Genomic DNA, 17,643 nt, shown 5'->3' with positions numbered 1-17,643 from the left:
CCCAGGACTCCAGGATCACGCCCTGGGGCCAAAGGCAGGCACTGAACCGCTGAGCCACCCAGGGATCCTCGTGATGCTAACTTTTATCAGTGGATTCAGGTAGTGACACACTTCGTTGTGATTGTGATTGTAATGTTCCCTATCTATCCTTCGGCTCAAAAGTTTTACCAGCTGTTGATTGCCTAAATCAGGTATATTATTAGAGTTTGCAAAATAGTGATGAATAGTAATTTCAGCATTCCTTCTGATTTATTAGCTGACATTCTTTTCTATAGAACTTTTTCTTGGGTGCCTGGGTAGCTCAGTCGGTTAAGCATCTGCCTTTGGCTCAGGTCATGATTCCAGGGTTCTAGGATCCAGTCCTGCTGATTGAGTCCTGCATGAGGCTCCCTGCTCAGCAGGGAGTCTGCTCTTCCCTCTCCCTCTCCCTCTTCCCCTCCCCATTTGCATGCTTTCTCTCTCTCTCTCTTGTTCACTCTCTGTCTCAAATAAATAAAATTTAAAAAATAAAAACTTTTTCTTATCATCTGGGGTCATTTGGTTTCCTGAAATTTAGTTCATAATAAAAGGGAGAATAAATGCTCAACTTTTTAAAAACAGAATCCTCCAGTTTTTGTTTTATTTTTTAAAGATGTTATTTATTTATTCATTCATGAGACACACACACACACACACACACACAGACAGAGACATAAGCAGAGGGAGAAGCAGGCTCCATGCAGGGAGACTGATGTGGGACTCGATTCCAGGACTCCAGGATCACGACCTGAGCCAAAGGCAGATGCTTAACCACTAAGCCACCGAGACGTCCCAGAATCTGCCAGTTTTTATGAAATTTCCAAGAAATAATTGAATATTAATGCTGAGATTTTTTTCTTTTTTTAAAGATTTTATTTATTTATTCATGAGAGACACAGAGAGAGGCAGAGACATATGCAGAGGGAGAAGCAGGCTCCATGCAGGGAGCCCAATGCGGGACTCGATCCCAGGACTCCAGGATCACATCCTGAGTCAGAGGCAGACACTCAACCACTGAGCCACTCAGGCTTCCCAATGCTGAGATTTTCCATTGAAATTTAAGATTATACGTTTTTTTACTTAACTTCTTTGATATTACATTTGTATCACTTATGTTCTAAAAATTTTGGATCTTAACAGCACTGATGTCATTACTAATATGCTTTAACCCATGGCAAACATATTTCAAAGTAGCAATACTAATATCATTACTACAGTAAGACTATTGAGAGTTTAGGATTTTTTTTTTTTAAGATTTTGTTTATTCATGAGGGGGGGAGGGGAGAGAAGGCACAGAGAGAAGCAGGCTCCATGCAGGGAGCCCAATGTGGGACTCCATCCTGGGTCTCCAAGATCAGGCCCTGGGCTGAAGGTGGCACTAAGCCACTGAGCCACCCGGGCTGCCCAAGAGTTTAGGATTTCTTTGTTGTTTTTTCCCCTTTATCCTTAGAATATATCTCATTAATGATAGTCAAAAATACTTTGTTTTAAGGGCATTTAGAGTTATTCTTTTTTCCTTTGTGGTCATATTATCAACCTGATATAAAGTTATGTTCATATTTTGGCTTGTTTTTTATTTTAGGAATTATTTAAAAATTTATGTGATTTAATGATTTAAATATTTACATGAATCATTTAGAAGATTTCAAAGTCAAAGGTATCTAACAAAGCTCATTCAGAGAAGTTTCACTTCCAATCTCTTCCCTTTCACTCTGTTCACTTTCACCCCTATGGAAACCCTTTTAAAGCTTTCTCCACCCTAGCACTATTGACGTTTTGAGCTGACGATCCTTTGGTACTGGGGGGATGATCCTGCATATTGAAGGATGTTTGGCAGCATCCCTGGTCCCTACTTACTAGATGTCAGTTGTTACGACTAAAAACATCTCCATACCTTGCTAAATGTGTGTATGTGTGTAGTGACCAAAATTACACCTCACTGAGGATCACCATTTTAAAGGGGAGTTTCTTGCTGGCTTGAAAATCTGACCCCTTATCTAAGATATCTGCATTTAACATTAAACTTGTCACTTTAGGCAATCACTTTTACAGCAATAAAATTGGCGTGCCAGGAATCAATTACAAGGCGGCTGTCCCAGTGATCCAGAATATACGTCTTATTATTTGTAGATTGTAATTGAAACCAAGACACACATTTAGAAACTTCTCTTATAACTTGTGACTGCTGAAATGTGTCTACCAAGAGGACCAGACACCTCTGTACTTTCCTTGGCTTTGCAAAATTCTGGGATTAGGTCATTTCTTAGGGCTTTTCTGCTGTCTCAAAGCTTTTGCTCGAAAAGCCTAGGAGCTTACTTTTGAAACTGTGGTGGACAGGATAGTAACTGAGAGCACCCAAAAAAAAAACAAAAAACAAAAGGGCAGCCCCAGTGGCGCAGCGGTTTGGCGCCGCCTGCAGCCTGGGGTGTGATTCTGGAGACCCGTTATCGAGTCCCACATCGGGCTCCCTGCATGGAGCTTGCTTCTCCCTATGCCTGTGTCTCTGCCTCTCTCTCTCTCTGTGTCTATGAGTAAATAAATAAAATCTTAAAAAAAAAAAAAGTAATTGAGAGCACCCAGTTGAATCCCAGGTCTCCAAAGTATTGGTTCTGTGACGTAGTACCAAGTGACTTACCTTCTTGGAGTTTTAGTCTTTCCAATGATAAATGAAGATGGAAATTGTACCTACTTCAAAGGATTGTTGCAAGGATTAGAGACATAATACATATTAAGTGCTTAATAAATGTTGGCTGTTAGTATAATTACCACCAGGGCTAGGTGGTGGTGTGCCAGGAAATACTCAGAGCTACAGTATGGATCAGGAGCATCTTCCTGGAGTGTGAATTTCTACTTGAGAAGTTTGAAAAATAGGCTTTGAATTTTTCTCCTAAAGGGAAGTAATCAAAACATTATTTTCATGTTAAAACAAACATGGGAATAGAAGGTAAAGTTTGCATGAATTTTAAAGATAAAACGTGAGACTTCAAAGAAATTTTGTTCATGAGGCTGATGAATTTGAGCTCACCCCCAGACCTTCAGGGAGGCTGTCTCCATCTCACTTGCTGTGAGACAGCTTTGGTGGAAGAGTTGCAGCAGTAGCTCTGGGCTATTGTGCATCTTTGGCCAATGAAAATAGGGATCTTAGAAGAAATCCTGTAAGAAGCAGGGACACCCTGACCAGGAATCCCTGCCTTGTCTTCTTTGGGATTTGTTTCCTGAGGAAGGGGAATGGGAAAATTTGCTGGGTATTCATTCAGTAGATATTAAGTGACTACTATATGCCTGGCATGATTCTAAGGCATACAAGTAGAACAAATTAAACAGTGTGCCTATGTGAAACCTTCAGCTTACTGATCATTCAATATCAGTAGCTACCATAGCCTTGATAAAGGAACTGAAATGGGGGACAGTCAGGGCAATGGGTTTGAGGTTTAGGAGAAAGAGCTGGCAGTTAAGGACAGTCTCGTAGCATGTGACACATCCAAAGAAAGACTCTGAATAGACTGTTAAATGAGAGTCTAGAGCCATAATTCTTACATGGGCCTTTTAGATAATTGTGGTAGAGTTTGGGTAGTCATAATGACATTTACTGGGGGGAAGCCAGGAATGCCAGATGTCTTGCATTGCACAGACAGTATCACAGGATCTTTGAATGTCACACTGGACATTTACATAGGGGAATGATCTGAGCAATGATCTGAGCCTAACTAACTCCATTTTTCACATAGAGACAAAGTATATTCTAGTGTGATTTTGATATTCCAGGGAGGCAAACACTATGCAAAGTGAATGGAGATTATATCTTGTTGTGTCAAGACTCTACACCAAGAGTTATTCACCATTTGTGAAAATCAGGTCAGCAACAGTGTTTTTTGCTGTGGCATTCCAGTCTTCAATTGGTATCTGTGGCTATTGATTTTGGGTCAATGCTTCTCAATTGTAAGGTCCATGTGATCACCTGGGAATCTTGTTTCCTCCTTCCCTCCCTTTCTTCCTCCCTTAGAATGGAAAAGATTAGTTGGGCAATAGAATCTAAAGAATCCAGTAAGGAAGGAGGGACTTGACCTAACAGAGGAGTAGATTAAAGAGTAAACTTCCTCAGGGGATCCAGGCCCAGGAAAAGGACTGGTTTTTGAGAGGGCTGGTTTTTGTAAAAGGAGGGAAGGAGGGAATGGCTGGAGATATGTGGGTAGATTGAAAAACACAGTGGCAAGAATTTGAAGGATGTCACAACCCCTGGTTTCTACCCCTCACACAGAGCGTGACTAGCCACCATTCTGTCACCAGCATCTTTCTGTAGAGCTGGCCTATGGTAGGGAGATAGGTACGGAAATGAAGGATAGGGAGACAGGACTGACCTTTCCATTCCCAGGGCAAGTGCTTTGGAAAATAATATGTAAGTAAGATATTATTACTATTGCTATTACTATATTATTGTCATTATTTCTCTAGATCAGTGCTAACCAATAGGACTCTCTGTGATCACAGAAATGTTTTGTTTATATTTTCAATTTAATTTAAAAAATTTTTTAAAGATTTTATTTTTTAATAACCTGAGCCACCCAGGTGTCCCTAAAGATTTTAATCTTAAGTAATCTCTCCACTTTACGTGGGGCTCAACTTACAACACTGAGATCAAGAGACACATGCTTGGGGGGGCTGGGTGGCTCGGTCAGTTGAGCATCTGACTTTGGCTCAGGTCACAATCTCGGGGTCCTGGGATTGAGTTCCACATCATCTTCCAGCTCTGTGCTCAGCATGTTCCTTTTCTTTTGCCTACACCACTCCACCCCCACCCCCCTGCTCATGCTTGTGCTCTCTCTTGCAAATAAATAAAATCTTTAAAAAAAGTCATATGCTCTACTGAGTCAGCCAGACACCCCAAAAATGTTTTATATCAGTGCTATTCAATATGGTAGCCACTAGCCACATATAGCTATGGAGCACCTAAAACATGCCTAATGAAACTGAGGAACACAATTTTTTTTTAAATAAATTTGTTTTTAATTTTTTTTGAAGAGTTTGTTTATTTATTCATGAGAGACACAGAGAGAGGCAGAGACATAGGCAGAGAGAGAAGCAGGCTCCATGGAGGGAGCCCTATGTGGGACTCGATCCTGGGACTCCAAGATCACACCCTGGGCCAAAGGCAGATGCTCAACCACTGAGCCACCCAGGTGTCCCGAGGAACAAAATTTTAAATTAAATCATTTAAGTATTCCTCTTCTCACAATGTGGGGCTCAAACTCATGACTCTGAGATTGAGTGGCATGCTCTACTGAGTCAGGTGTCCCTGCTTAATATTTGTTTATTAATGATTTTATTTATTTATTCATGAGAGACACAGAGAGAGAGAGAGAAGGAGAGGCAGAGACACAGGCAGAGGGAGAAGCAGGCTCCATGCACGGAGCCTGACATGGGACTTGATCCCAGGTCTCCAGGATCATGCCCTGGGCCAAAGGCAGGTGCTAAACTGCTGAGCCACCAGGGCTGCCCTAATTTTAATTTATTTAAATGTGGTTAGTATGTATTGTATCAGAGAGTAGTGTTGTGTGTTTCCTTTCTCTATCTCAATGTGGTTCTTCAAAGATGAGCTCCCTCTATAGAGGACAGTATCGTTTAGGACCAAGAGCACTGGGCTAGGAGTCAGACCAGAGTTCAATTTCAGCTATGCCCTTTCCTGGCTTGGTAACTCTGGGCAATTCACTTCCTTACCTGGGCCTCAATTTCCTCTGTTTTCTTCTCTTCAGCTGGGAAATGTGAGGGTCCAAAGAGCTAAGGGTGGTAGGGGACCAGGAACCGGGAAGCACTGCACACTGCTCTCACAGGTTGCCAATTCACCTTCCTTTACCAAGCACCTTTTATAATAATGGCAGAGTGCTGTGCCAAGTGATGTTCCAAAGATGGTTCTTCACAGAGCCCTTAAGAACCCTATCTATCCCCCTTTGTTGGCTGTTCCCTTCTCTGTGGGCCATTCAATGTTATTTGAGTAATGTACATTGACCTCTGGGGCTACAGGGGTAGGGCAGAGTAGCTGTTTTCTTGCCTTTCTATCTCTAGGGACTAGCACGTACTAGGTTCTCAGGAAATCTTTGTACACTGAATAGATGAAATGACAAGTGCTAGTATTTGAACTTAGGTGATATAGGGGCTTGGTTTAATTAAATGATTCTTAAGATACGTTATGCAAGAGCGTATTCAGTGATATAAAAAGAGGTGTATTAAAAAAAATAAAAAAAATAAAAAGAGGTGTATTTATATTTTTAAGTGAAAAAAAATAAAAACTGAAGGTATACTATAATCTCACTTTGTAAAATTTATATATTTATATGCATAGGGCAAATTTGGAATATATATTAATATATATAATTAATATAAATATGATTACTATCACTGGGTGGGATTAAGAGATTAAACACTTTTCTAAAACATCTATTTGATTAAAAAAATGTATCTAATATATTCAGAAAAAGCAACAGTTGGGATGCCTGGGTGGCTCAGCAGTTGAGCGTCGGCCTTCAGCTCAGGTCATGATCCCGGGGTCCCCAGATCGAGTCCTGCATTGGGCTCCCTGCGTGGAGCCTGCTTCTCCTCCGTGTCTCTGCCTCTCTCTCTCTGTGTCTCTCATGAATAAATAAATAAAATCTTTTTTTAAAAAAAAAGAGACAGAGTAGATTAGGGGTTTGCCTGTGGCTGGGAGTGGGAATGGGATTAATAGTAAACGGGTCCGAGGGACTTTATGGGGAATCCATAAATGTTCTAAAACTGACATACTTATGTTGCATCACTAGGTAACATTACTAAAAATCCTTGATATGTGCTCTTGCAATGTATGAATTTTAGGATATGTAAATTTACCTCATGACCTGAGCTGAAGGCAGATGCTTAACCGACTGAGTCATATAATGAATATTGAACCCTTATAATGATCCTAAGAGGTATGCAATATCATGGTCTCACTTGACAGATGAGGTAACTAAGACCTAGAGAGACTGATTTTCCAAGGTCACATAGCTAGTGTGCACAGAACCCAGACCTTTATACTGCAGCATCTCTTCTCCTCCAAGCAGATTCATGTCCTTCTTGGAAACAGCTTTAATGACCACACTGCATGTGCCTGTGCAGTCCTCCCTAACCCACTCAGGTCCTCAAGATGATTACAGTCCAGGGAGGTGACGATTACAATCTAGTGCTATAAGAATACATGGTTTAATGAGCCATGTGCAAAGCACAGTGATTTAGACAGTGTGTCTAAAGCAGCCAGAAAGCTCTTGAGAGAACCTGTTCCAAGAACCCCAAGGAGTCTTTCAGGAGGGTAAAGAAAGGTGAGGGTGATTGGAGATGGGGACAGGCTGTAGAAGGGGTTTTGGGACCTAGCCCCTTGCTCCAGTGGCTCAGAAGTGTTACATACTCTGGCAACTATAGTTTTAAAGTTCAGTGTGGCTGGAGGGTCAAGGCGGCCTAAGGAGGGGCAAAGGGAAGAGCATGCTCCCTGAAACGTTAAGGCCAGATCACCAAAACTTTTTGAGTTAAAGTATTCATACTTTCTCTCCCAAATGAAGCAGAGCCGTTAAAATATTTGGATCTGGCACGTCACAAAGACGGAAAGGGACCCGGAAGGGGCTGTTATGGGAGATCCCTCCTGGACCCCCAGCTCTCCAAATCCCGTTGCTGGGGTGGTCAGGTTTTTCCCACCCCAGACCAGACGAGGAATTCCTTTAGGGCAAGGACCTTGTCTCATTCGCTTGTGCATCCTGACACCCAGCATAGCACCTGACATGCACCAGGTACTCAGCGAAGGGCTCAGTTTTGGGCTGGCAGAATGCTGCACCAAAGAAGCGCCAGGAGTAACCCTGTAAAATAAAAAGCAAAACATTATTTTCTCCCTAGCGCTGTCCAAACAAAGTCTGACCCGCCTATAAGGTCAGGCAGGTCCTAGCCTCAAACTCAGTCCCGGTTAGAGGTCCACTGGGTGGGAAAAGCAGAGGTGGTCGCTGACTAAGCTGCAACTTCTGTTCGGCGCCTGCTCTGTGCTGGAAGAATTCACACCTATTGTCATTTTCCATCTCTCCAACAGCCCTTAAATCGAAATTATTATCCTAGTTCCCCTGCCGTAGCACTGACGGCCAGAATGGTTCTCTAATTTGGTCAAGGTCACACAGCAGGCAAGTGTGGCAGGGGCAGAGGCGGGGAGAACATCTCTCACCAAGTCAAAGCCCGCGCGGGCTTCACGGTCCTCCATCTGGGGTGGGGGTGGGGGCGGGGGTGGGGGCGGGGGGGACGTTGCGCAGCCTATTCTGCTGCTTGGCTGCTGGGGGTGGGAGGCACCGGCCACAGAGGCGCGGGCCCGGGGAGGCCGGCTCGCCGCGGCATCCGGGGGCCGCTCCCAGATTCGGAAGTTACGAAGTTTCCGTGCATCTCGCGGGCCTCCCCGCTCCGCAGCACTTACGCGGCTGGCGCAGCGGGGCTCAGGTGCTGCAGCCGGCCAGCGAGGGCCCGGCGCCGGGAGAGAGGCAGAGGACGCGGCTTACGTAAGCGTCCGCTCGCAGGTGCACGCGGCCTCCAGCGGCGGGTGGCTCCTGCGCGCTCCCAGGTGCGCAGTCGGCGCAGGCGGCGGTGCGGCGCGGGCGGGCGGGCGGGCGGGCCGGCGCGGGCGGGCGCTCTCAGGTACGGCGGAGGGCGCGTGGAGGGGGCGCGCGGCGAGCGAGGGGGCGGGCTTTCCGTTCCCCAGCAGCCGCGGGGCCCGCCCCCCGCCGTCGGCCAATGGGCGCGCCGGGCGGCGTCACGTGCTCGCCGCCGCCGCCGCCGCCGCCGCCGCCGCCGCCGCCGAAGCGGAGAGCGGAGCCGCGAGCGCCACCAGGGCAGCAGCCGCCGCAGCCGCCGCCGCTGGGCTGAGGAGCCGGGGACGCGGGCGGACGAGGTGGCGGCGGCGGCGGAGCGGGAGCGGGCGCGGGGACCGGGCGCAGGCAGAGCGCGGCGGTTCGGGTAGGCGCCTGCGCGGCGGGCCGTCCCGGGCGGGCGGCGGTTAAGGTGGCGGTTGAGGCGGCTGAGGCGGCCGAGGCGGCCGAGGCGGCCGAGGCGGTTGGCGGAGCCGGCCCGGGCCCCGCATTGTTTGTTGTGCGTCCTTAGCAGCGGCGGCGGCGGCCCGGGCGGAGAGCGGGGAGCAGTCCTGGGCGCCGTGGCTCCGGCATGGTGGCCGCCGCTGCGCTGCCGCGGCCGCTTCGGGTCAGGGCCAGGGCGGCGGGCGGCGGGCGGCGGGCGGCGGGCGGGCGGGCGTCCTCGCGTCCTCACCCTCGGGGGCTCGCGGGTCCCGGCCCCGAGTGAGGGGAGGGCGCGGGCGGGGGGCGCGGCGCGGGGGCCCCGGTGGGGGTGACGGCGAGGGGCTTGGGCAGGTGTTGGAGGACAATGGGGGCAGGGCCGGCGGAGGGTGTGGGCAGACCTGGGGAAGAATGAGCGGTGGAGGGATCCGGCCCAGCGGGGCGCGAGGCCCACCCGGGCCGGGGCGAGCGCGGGGGCGAGCGCGGGGGCGGCGCAGGGCGGCCGGGGGGCGGGGGTGCGAGGGGGGTCCGGGGAGGGAGGGGCGAGCGTGGTGGGAGTGCGGGGAGGGTGTGGGGGCCCGGGGGAGGGGCGGGAGGGGCTGCGTGTGAGGGCCGGGAGCCGGGCGGCAGGAGGGGAGGCGTGGAGAAAGGTGTGCAGGTAGGGGAGGGTGGTGCGGGGAGGGGCTGCGGGGGCGCAGGGGTGCCCGGAGGGGCGGGAGGGGCGTGGAGGTGTGCAGGCGCGAGGCGTGTGTGAGGGGTGAGGGGTGAGGGGAGGCCCAGAGGCCCCGAGGCTCAGAGGCCTCGGAGGGACGTGAGGACGGTGCCCGGCCAGGAGGCGTGCGGGGACGGCGAGGAGGACGCAGGACAGTGTTGAGGCTGGACCCGTGGGACGTGCGGAGGGAGGACCTGCTGAGGGAGAAGGCCGGCGTCTCTGGTGAGTGGTGCTCAGGGGAGAGCCGCGCGGGGCAGGAGGAGGAAGGTGACTGGAGCCGGGCCAGAGTTTGAGGGAAGTGAGGGCGGTGGAGCAGGGGGGTGGGGGCGATGCACGGGACGTGTGCGCGGTATTCAGCGGCTGACAGAGATGAGTGAGACGGAGAGTGTTCTCGGGGGAGGTATAGGTGTGGGTGCGGGAGCAGCAACAGGAAACTGGGTTGGACCCTGCAGGGGGCAGGTGGAGCGGAGCGTGTGTGAAGTAGAGGGCCCCGGGTGAGGGGGTGAGGGAGCGTTCTTGGAGCGGCAGCTGAGGTATGGAAACAGACGGGAGAAGAAACGTTTTGGGGGCAGACAGTGTGGAGGGAAGCTGGGGACAAGACGGGGGGGGGGGGTGGTGGTACACGTCTGGAGGGAAGTCAGTGGAGGGAGGTAGCAGGGCATGGATTGGAAGGGGAGGGCTGCAGGCCTGGAATACAGTAGGCAGAGGGAGGGAAGCACAGCTCAGCTTGAGGGTGCTACGTTTTGTCTGGTGGAGAGAAGGAGATAGGCAGGGAAGAGAGGGAAGAATGGGGGGAAGACAGGATGCTTTTGCCTAGAAGATGTAGAGGAGAATGCATAGTGTATAATGGGGTAAAAGAGGGGCAAGGTAGGGAGGTGTGTGGATGTGTCCGTGACTAGAAAGGGATATTGGATTGGGGTGGTGGTAGGGTGGTGGTAGGGGAAGCGGGTCGCCCAGGTTTAGGGGCAGGAAATGACTATTCGGGTTGGGGAGAGTTAGGAAAACAGGTTGCTTAAAAGAATGGAAGGAGCAGGGTGCTAAAGAGCGGGGAGAGATTGGGAAACTTTGAGTCCTGAGAGATTAAGGGATTCAAAAATTTTAGGTCACTGGAAATATAAAAAAAACAAAACAAAATAAAAAAAAAAACGACAGAACGCAGAAGTTGGAAAATCAGAAGCCAAAACAAAAGGGAGGGGATTACATTCTGGATGTAGAAGAACTGAAGAGTGTACGTGGTGTACGTGTGCATCCTGGAGGGATATTAATGAAAAATGGAGGACACTAAGCCCCGTACATATCTGAAAGTTCATGCCTGTAGGATCCAAGAGATAAGAAGCCCAATTTTAGTTCCAGAACCGTGTGACTGGGGAAGGGATAAGGGAGAGCCGAGTGGTACACACTCCCAAGTTTGGAGGACATATATGTGGTGGGATTTGTCCTAGTGCCTTGTGCTGACAAGTGTGCAGATAGAAGAGCCGTACAGGGTTGTGTGGAGTGCACCCCAAGTGAATAGAAATAGGATTGCAGCAGGTGCAGGGCAGATGCCTTTGTGAAGACACTGCACGAGAGCAGGGCCCAGTGTCCGTAGCATTTGAAGGCTGTGGATCCGGGAGGAAGGGATACCTTGGTGCAGTGTCTCAGCTACCCTGGTGCTTTCTGGGTAATGGGGCAGTTTTCAGGCTCTGAGTGATGTAATATCTGAGTCCTATGCTAGAGGCAGACAGAGGTAATGTGTATCTAGGTCCTGAAAGTAGCAGGAGTTCCCTGCAATTCTTTAACTTTCTTTCAAGGTGCAAATAAATAACTGATCCTGGGTTGTCGGCTTTTTCTCCCAAATGGTTCACGTAAAATTTAGTTGGAGGCTTTTGGATTTTCTGGTGTTTTGATTTGAGTCAGGGAGTGTAGTGGTTAGCTTTATTGAGGAAAGAAAGACTTTTGGGGTTGTGTGGACATACAGCCAGTCAGCTTGCCAGACACATAGAAATAACCTTTAGGGGTTTGAGCACAGATATTTCAGTGCAGGTCTCTTTCAGTGTTCTGTGGCTTGTGTTAGATTCTTTGGGATTTGGGAGGATTAAGGAAACTGCTTTGAGACTGCCTTAGTAAGCAGGGTTTTCTAGAGTCTTGGAAAATGATTTCCCTTTTGACAGTTGAAAATTCAGTCTTGTCAGATTTTGCAAAAAATAATTTCATCATGTTGCAGAAATAACTTTATCTCTTTGTGGGCTTCATGTAGTGGGTAATGTAGTACCTGGTATGATTTAAAATAAAGGTCTGCTTTGATACCTTGGGAAGCTTTCTGGGTTGATTAGTTTTCTCCTTCTGTCAATTTAGGAAGTATCTTAATGCGTCCATTTTAAGTTCAAATAATAAGTTTGAGTGGAAGTGGGAATCTTGCCTAAACATAATGAGGGCTTAGCAGAACAACACATTTTAAGTAATCTGAGTGTGTAAATATAACTATTTGAAAAATAAACTGGGAGCTAATCATTTTTAAAATCCAAATTTAAAGTGCACCATGAAGGCAACAAAATAGTGTTCTGAAGGTATTGCTATAAGAAGATTATGTTTTTTGGAGGGAAAGTTTTTAAACCATAATATGCCTTTCATTGAAATTCTTTGCAGTATTTTGAGGAGTGATATGTGTGTAGAATACAATTATAAGGAGCATGTTTGACCCTTTTGGCTCCCTGGCAGAGAATTTGAGCAGTAGGATATAAGATGAATAGAGTGACCTTTGAAAATTTTCTCCAATATGGCTATTGTTTTCTCCTTGTATTTTTCAAGTCCTTTGTGTTAGTTCTTTTTATTGATTTGGGGCAAGCAGTATTTTCTTGCTCAGAATACTCAATTCTGGCAGTGTTCTGATAGATGTATTGTTCCGTGAAGTTCTATGGTTTGGATACTTTGTAGGCACTTGGAAATATTGTCCTAAGTTTATGAACCAAGGAAAGCAGGTTTTATTTAGACTTTGTAGGCTAAATAATTGGGTCCGGTTTTATTTTCACTGGTGACCTGCTGGACAAGATACTTAATCCCTTTGTGCTGGTTTCTTCTCCAGAAACCTGACTCTGTCTACCTCCCATGAGAATTGAGATGATTTATATAAAAAAAGTTTTAAGTCTTTCAGGAAGATTAGAACTATGTAAATATGGGGAATAGATGTTATTTCCTTAGCTCCTTTTTTTTCTTTTTGTCTTGGTCAAATAAGAGTTGGTACTTCAAAATGTGGCATTAGGTGGGTTAATAGTGCAAAACTTGGATAGAGATGAAACTTCTGTGAATGTCAGAGATGTCTGCAAATTGAAGTTTGTTCATTCTTTGCTCTCCTGTCTCATCTTTTCTGGCTCATTTCTGCAGTTGAGTGTTGGTGCGGATTTGAATTCTTGAGTATGAGCAGAAGATTGAGAGACATTCTGCATTGTGGCTATAGCCTGAGATTGCTTCTAAGCTTGAATTTCCAGAGATGGGGCATTTCACTCAGTGAATTTTCTCTCTTTCTTTCTTTCTTTCTTTCTTTCTTTCTTTCTTTCTTTCTTTCTTTCTAATTCATTTTCTGAATCAGGAGTAATAAATACATTTTCCCACATATTTTGTAGAAAATCAAGTAATTTTCAGTGACTTGAACAGAAAAATAGAGCTATCCCTCTTCTAGTGGCATTAAACCCCCTCCTTTAGATTTATTGAATACTTTTTCCTTCTTTAAGTTTTAGTTCTCAAATACCCATTCTTTTGACGTTTTCAATCCTGTTGACAGGTTATGCTTTATTTGAGGAGGAATGATATTTAAATGGTTTAAAGACGTTTATTAGTTGTAAAAAACCTCAAGATGCTGGTTATGATTGACATTGCAAAAATGTAAGTAGTAAGTTTCTTTTTAGACATTCATTTGCTTGAGCTTAGTAATACCCAGCCCTGATAATATTTCTGTGCTAGCTGACTTTTTTTTTCTTTTAGATTTTTTTTATTTAAAAGATTTATTTATTTTAGAGCAGAGGGCGGGCAGAGGGAGAGAGAATCTCAGACTCCTGAGTGTGAAGCGCAAAGGGGTTGAGATCATGACTTGAGATGAAATCAAGAGTCAGACACCCAACTGACTGAGCCACTCAGGCAGCCCTTTATTTATTTATTATTATTATTTTTAAAGATTTTATTTATTTATTCATGAGAGACACAGAGAGAGAGAGAGGCAGAGACACACAGGCAGAGGGAGAAGCAGGCTCCACGCAGGGAGCCCTATGTGGGACTCGATCCCGGGTCTCCAGGATCACGCCCTGGGCTGAAGGCAGGTGCTAAACTGCTGAGCCACCCGGGGATCCCCCAGGCAGCCCTTTAAAGTGTTTTTTTTTTTTTTTAAAGATTTTATTTATTTATTCATGAGAGACACACAGAGGGAGAGGCAGAGACACAGGCAGAGGGAGAAGCAGGCTTCATGCAGGGAGCCTGACATGGGCCTCGATCCCAGGTCTCCAGGATCACACCCTGAGCTGCGGGCGGTGCTAAACCGCTGCGCCACCGCCACCGGGGCTGCCCAAAGATTTGATTTTTAAGTAATCTCCACAGCCGACATGGGGCTCGAACAACCAACCCTGAGATCAAGAGCCACTTGCTCCACCAACTGAGCCAGCCAGGAGCCCTGCTGATCTGTTCTTAATAGTTTACTCTCTTATATAAGATATTTGCACCTCCATTCTCTGTCTTCATTTATTTTGCATACATCCTTTATTGGAAAATTGGTTGTTTTAAAAATTTTGTTCAGCAATAAAAAAACTGTTTCTGATAGGTAATTATGAGAGGCTTCATAATCCAGTCTAATTTTAGAAAACTTCATGGAGAAATGTAAGTTAAATTAAAAAAAATTTTTTTATTTATTTATTCATGAGAGACACACAGAGAGAGAGGCAGAGACATAGGCAGAGGGAGAAGCAGGCTCTATGCAGGAAGCCTGATGTGGGACTTGATCCCGGAATTCCGGGATCATGCCCTGAGCCAAAGGCAGGCGTCCCATAAATTAAATTTATATGTCAGTTAAATCAGAAAAGAATAAAGTGATGAGGCCAGATTAAGGGTGATATAAATATTTAAATGATTTAAGCCTGAAAGATCTGCAAGTCTGTAACTTTTAGATCTTGCATTGAATAGTGAGGTAACCCATAGGACCTGATTTATAATTTTCTTTTCTTTTCTTTCTTTTTTTTTTTTGATTCAAAAAGGTGGTTTTATTAAAGCACTGGGATAGGACCCATGGGCAGAAAGAGCTGCCTGATTTGTCACTTTCATCCCTAATTTGATGTATTTCTTGTTTTAAGGGTCCTTGACGTACATCATTTTTGAGAAGTATGGTGTCTGCCTCACAAAAGAATTTGATATATGTGTGTTGCTGAATGAATGAGTGCCTTAGTTATTTGATATTACAATATCTTAGTTATTTGATATTAAAATTCTCTTCTGATAAAACACTATGTTGAACATTTGCTTTCTTGAGTTAACTTTAGCACATCTCGAAAGGGTATAGTTGATTATGTGATTATGTGTATAATAAAATGTGTATAATAAAATCACAGCCTTGCATTGTGTGACTTTATGGTTCATTTCCATTTGAAGAGTGAGAATTTTGCGGCAGGTTGTGTAATAAATTCTGAGGTGTTTCTGGGTCATGCATAAGATGTAAGTTTCTTACTGCACCTGCAGAATTTCCTTTTCTTTGCAGTTTTCCAGGTACCAGGACTTTTCACAGTATCCTATTGGGCAGATGCAGATCAGCATTTTGTTTCTAAATTGAATTTAACCATATTAATACTATTGACATAAAGCAAGTATGAATTTAATCATATTAATACTGTTGACATAAAGCAAATAGTAATTATCCTAAAAGACTGTCTAGATTTTTTTTTTTTAATCGTGCTTACCTGTTCTACCAGTTTAATTCACCCAACATGCATTGACTTTAGGCTCAAAGGCCTGTTTTGTGCCAGACCTAAGATTTCTTAGTAGGGCTCTATAATACTGTTCTGAGTAAAGAATAGATCCTTCCTTAGATACATTGGCCCTTAATGTGAAAATGGAGTCTATAACTTTGGTTACCTATGTTCAGGCATAACTGAAAATCAATATGTTTTAAAACAGCTAGGTAGTGATCCGGTAGAGAGGTGGTTTGTTTCTAGTAAAGATAGGGGCAAGTTAATTCTCTCTTTTTGTTTTTAAGATTTTTATTTATTTATTTATTCATGAGAGACACAGAAAGGCAGAGACACAGGCAGAGGGGAGAAGTAGGCTCCGCATGGAGAGCCCAATGCGGAATACAATCCCAGGGCCCCAGGATCATGACCTGAGCTGAAGGTAGATGCTCAACCTCTGGGCACTCAGGTGCCCCAGTTTATTCTCTCTTTTTTTTTTTTCTTCAAGATTTTATTTATTCATTCATGACAGACAGAGAGAGAGGGGGAGAAGCAGGCTCTATGCAGGGAGCCTGACGCGGGACTCGATCTTGGGTCTCTAGGATCACACCCCGGGCTGAAGGCGGTGCCAAACCACTGGGCCACAAGGGCTGCCCGCCCCAGTTTATTCTTAATGATGTTTATAATTCCAAGTAAATCTAAAACTCCTCAAACAATGCATCTAATCACAGGCTTTTGTACAACTTAGACCTACATTTTAACTTAATGAAGTACAGGGTACAGGGTAGCTCTTAATTCTGGACAATTTGGTTTTAGTTAGCAAAACTAGTGAACTAGAGGGGGAGGGTGTTACAATTTTGGTAATGTAGGTTAACAGCTGGAGAGACTAACATTTAGAACTTTTGGTATGCATAGCTGTTTTAGAAGTAAGCTGTAAATAAGCTTTTAATGTCATGGTTAGTTTGGAAGAACAGATATCAAACATATTGATGATGCTTTTAAAAAAGATGGTATTTCGGGGATCCCTGGGTGGCTCAGTGGTTTAGCGCCTGCCTTTGGCCTGGGGCGTGATCCTGGAGTCCCGTGATCGAGTCCCGCGTTGGCTCCCGGCATGGAGCCTGCTTCTCCCTCCGCCTGTGTCTCTGCCTCCCTCTCTCTCTCTCTGTCTCTCTCTCCATGTCTATCATAAATAAATAAATAAATCTTTAAAAAAAGATGGTATCTCAAATATATGTATTAACTGTGATTCTCTTTGATACACCAGCTTTGTGGTAAATATGGCATTATACAAAATTGGCTTTTGAGGGGCACCTGACCTCATGTTGGGTATAGAGATGGGCAAATAAAATAAAAAAATAAAATCTTATGGGCAGCCTGGGTTGCTCAGCGGTTTAGCGCCGCCTCCGGCCCGGTGCCTGATGCTGGGGTTGAGGGATCGAGTCCTGCTTCAGGCTCCCTGTGGGGAGCCTGCTTCTCCCTCTGCCTCTCTCTCTCTCTCTCTCTCTCTCTCTCTGTGTGTGTGTGTGTGTGTGTGTGTGTGTGTCTCATGAATAAATAAATAAAATCTTAAAAAAAATAAAATCTTCAAAATTGACTTTTGGTCAGTATTATTGTTTGGTAGTGTTCTTTATTTTTAGAGTATATGGTTTGCATACCTGGACTTTGGTCTCTATGGAAGCTGTTTAATAATGTAGGTGAACAGGAGAGTGTTACATTTAAGAGAAGTGGAGGCACAGAGTTGACTCTAGAGCAGAGATAGGCGGACTTTCAGAACACCCTTTCAGAGGTTCCATATCAAATACCTGTTGGTCCTCAAATTTGGCCAGGAAGGTTGATGGCTGGGCAAATTTGAAACCTGCTTTTTTTCAGTCAAGCCTTTGAGTGAAAGGATTGCCTGGAGTAATGCGTGGCCTTCCTAGGGAATTTGGAGCCCAATAATTATGCGGTAGTAATGAATCTGAAGAAAAGGGCTAGCAAT

The 17,643-nt window shown here is 45.6% G+C and overlaps 1 protein-coding gene and 1 long non-coding RNA gene across 10 annotated transcripts in view; one reads left to right on the top strand and one right to left on the bottom strand.

The window, feature by feature from the left end:
- Nucleotides 1–1,209: 1,209 nt before the first annotated feature.
- On the bottom strand, nt 1,210–8,639 carry LOC140605690 (uncharacterized). The gene is made up of 2 exons (XR_012008259.1): nt 8,468–8,639; nt 1,210–7,871 (listed from the first exon to the last, which is right to left on the bottom strand). It is a non-coding gene; the product is annotated as an uncharacterized lncRNA (long non-coding RNA).
- A 212-nt stretch (nt 8,640–8,851) lies between these two features.
- The window catches only part of STRBP (spermatid perinuclear RNA binding protein), a 147,157-nt gene continuing 138,365 nt past the window's right edge, over nt 8,852–17,643 (top strand). For 6 of the 9 annotated variants that reach the window (XR_012008252.1, XR_012008253.1, XR_012008254.1 and 3 more), the window contains exon 1: nt 8,852–9,003. The gene's annotated coding sequence lies outside the window, so the exon portion shown is untranslated. Of the gene's footprint in view, nt 9,004–9,892; nt 9,991–17,643 lie in introns of those variants that run through there. The other 3 variants (XM_072777814.1, XM_072777815.1, XM_072777813.1) reach the window with 3 other exon arrangements.

The sequence above is a fragment of the Canis lupus genome, chromosome 16 (genome assembly GCF_048164855.1).
Source record: "Canis lupus baileyi chromosome 16, mCanLup2.hap1, whole genome shotgun sequence".
NCBI lineage: Eukaryota > Metazoa > Chordata > Mammalia > Carnivora > Canidae > Canis > Canis lupus.
The sequence above is the reverse complement of the archived record's forward strand: the minus strand, read 5'-3'. Positions and strand labels throughout refer to the sequence as shown.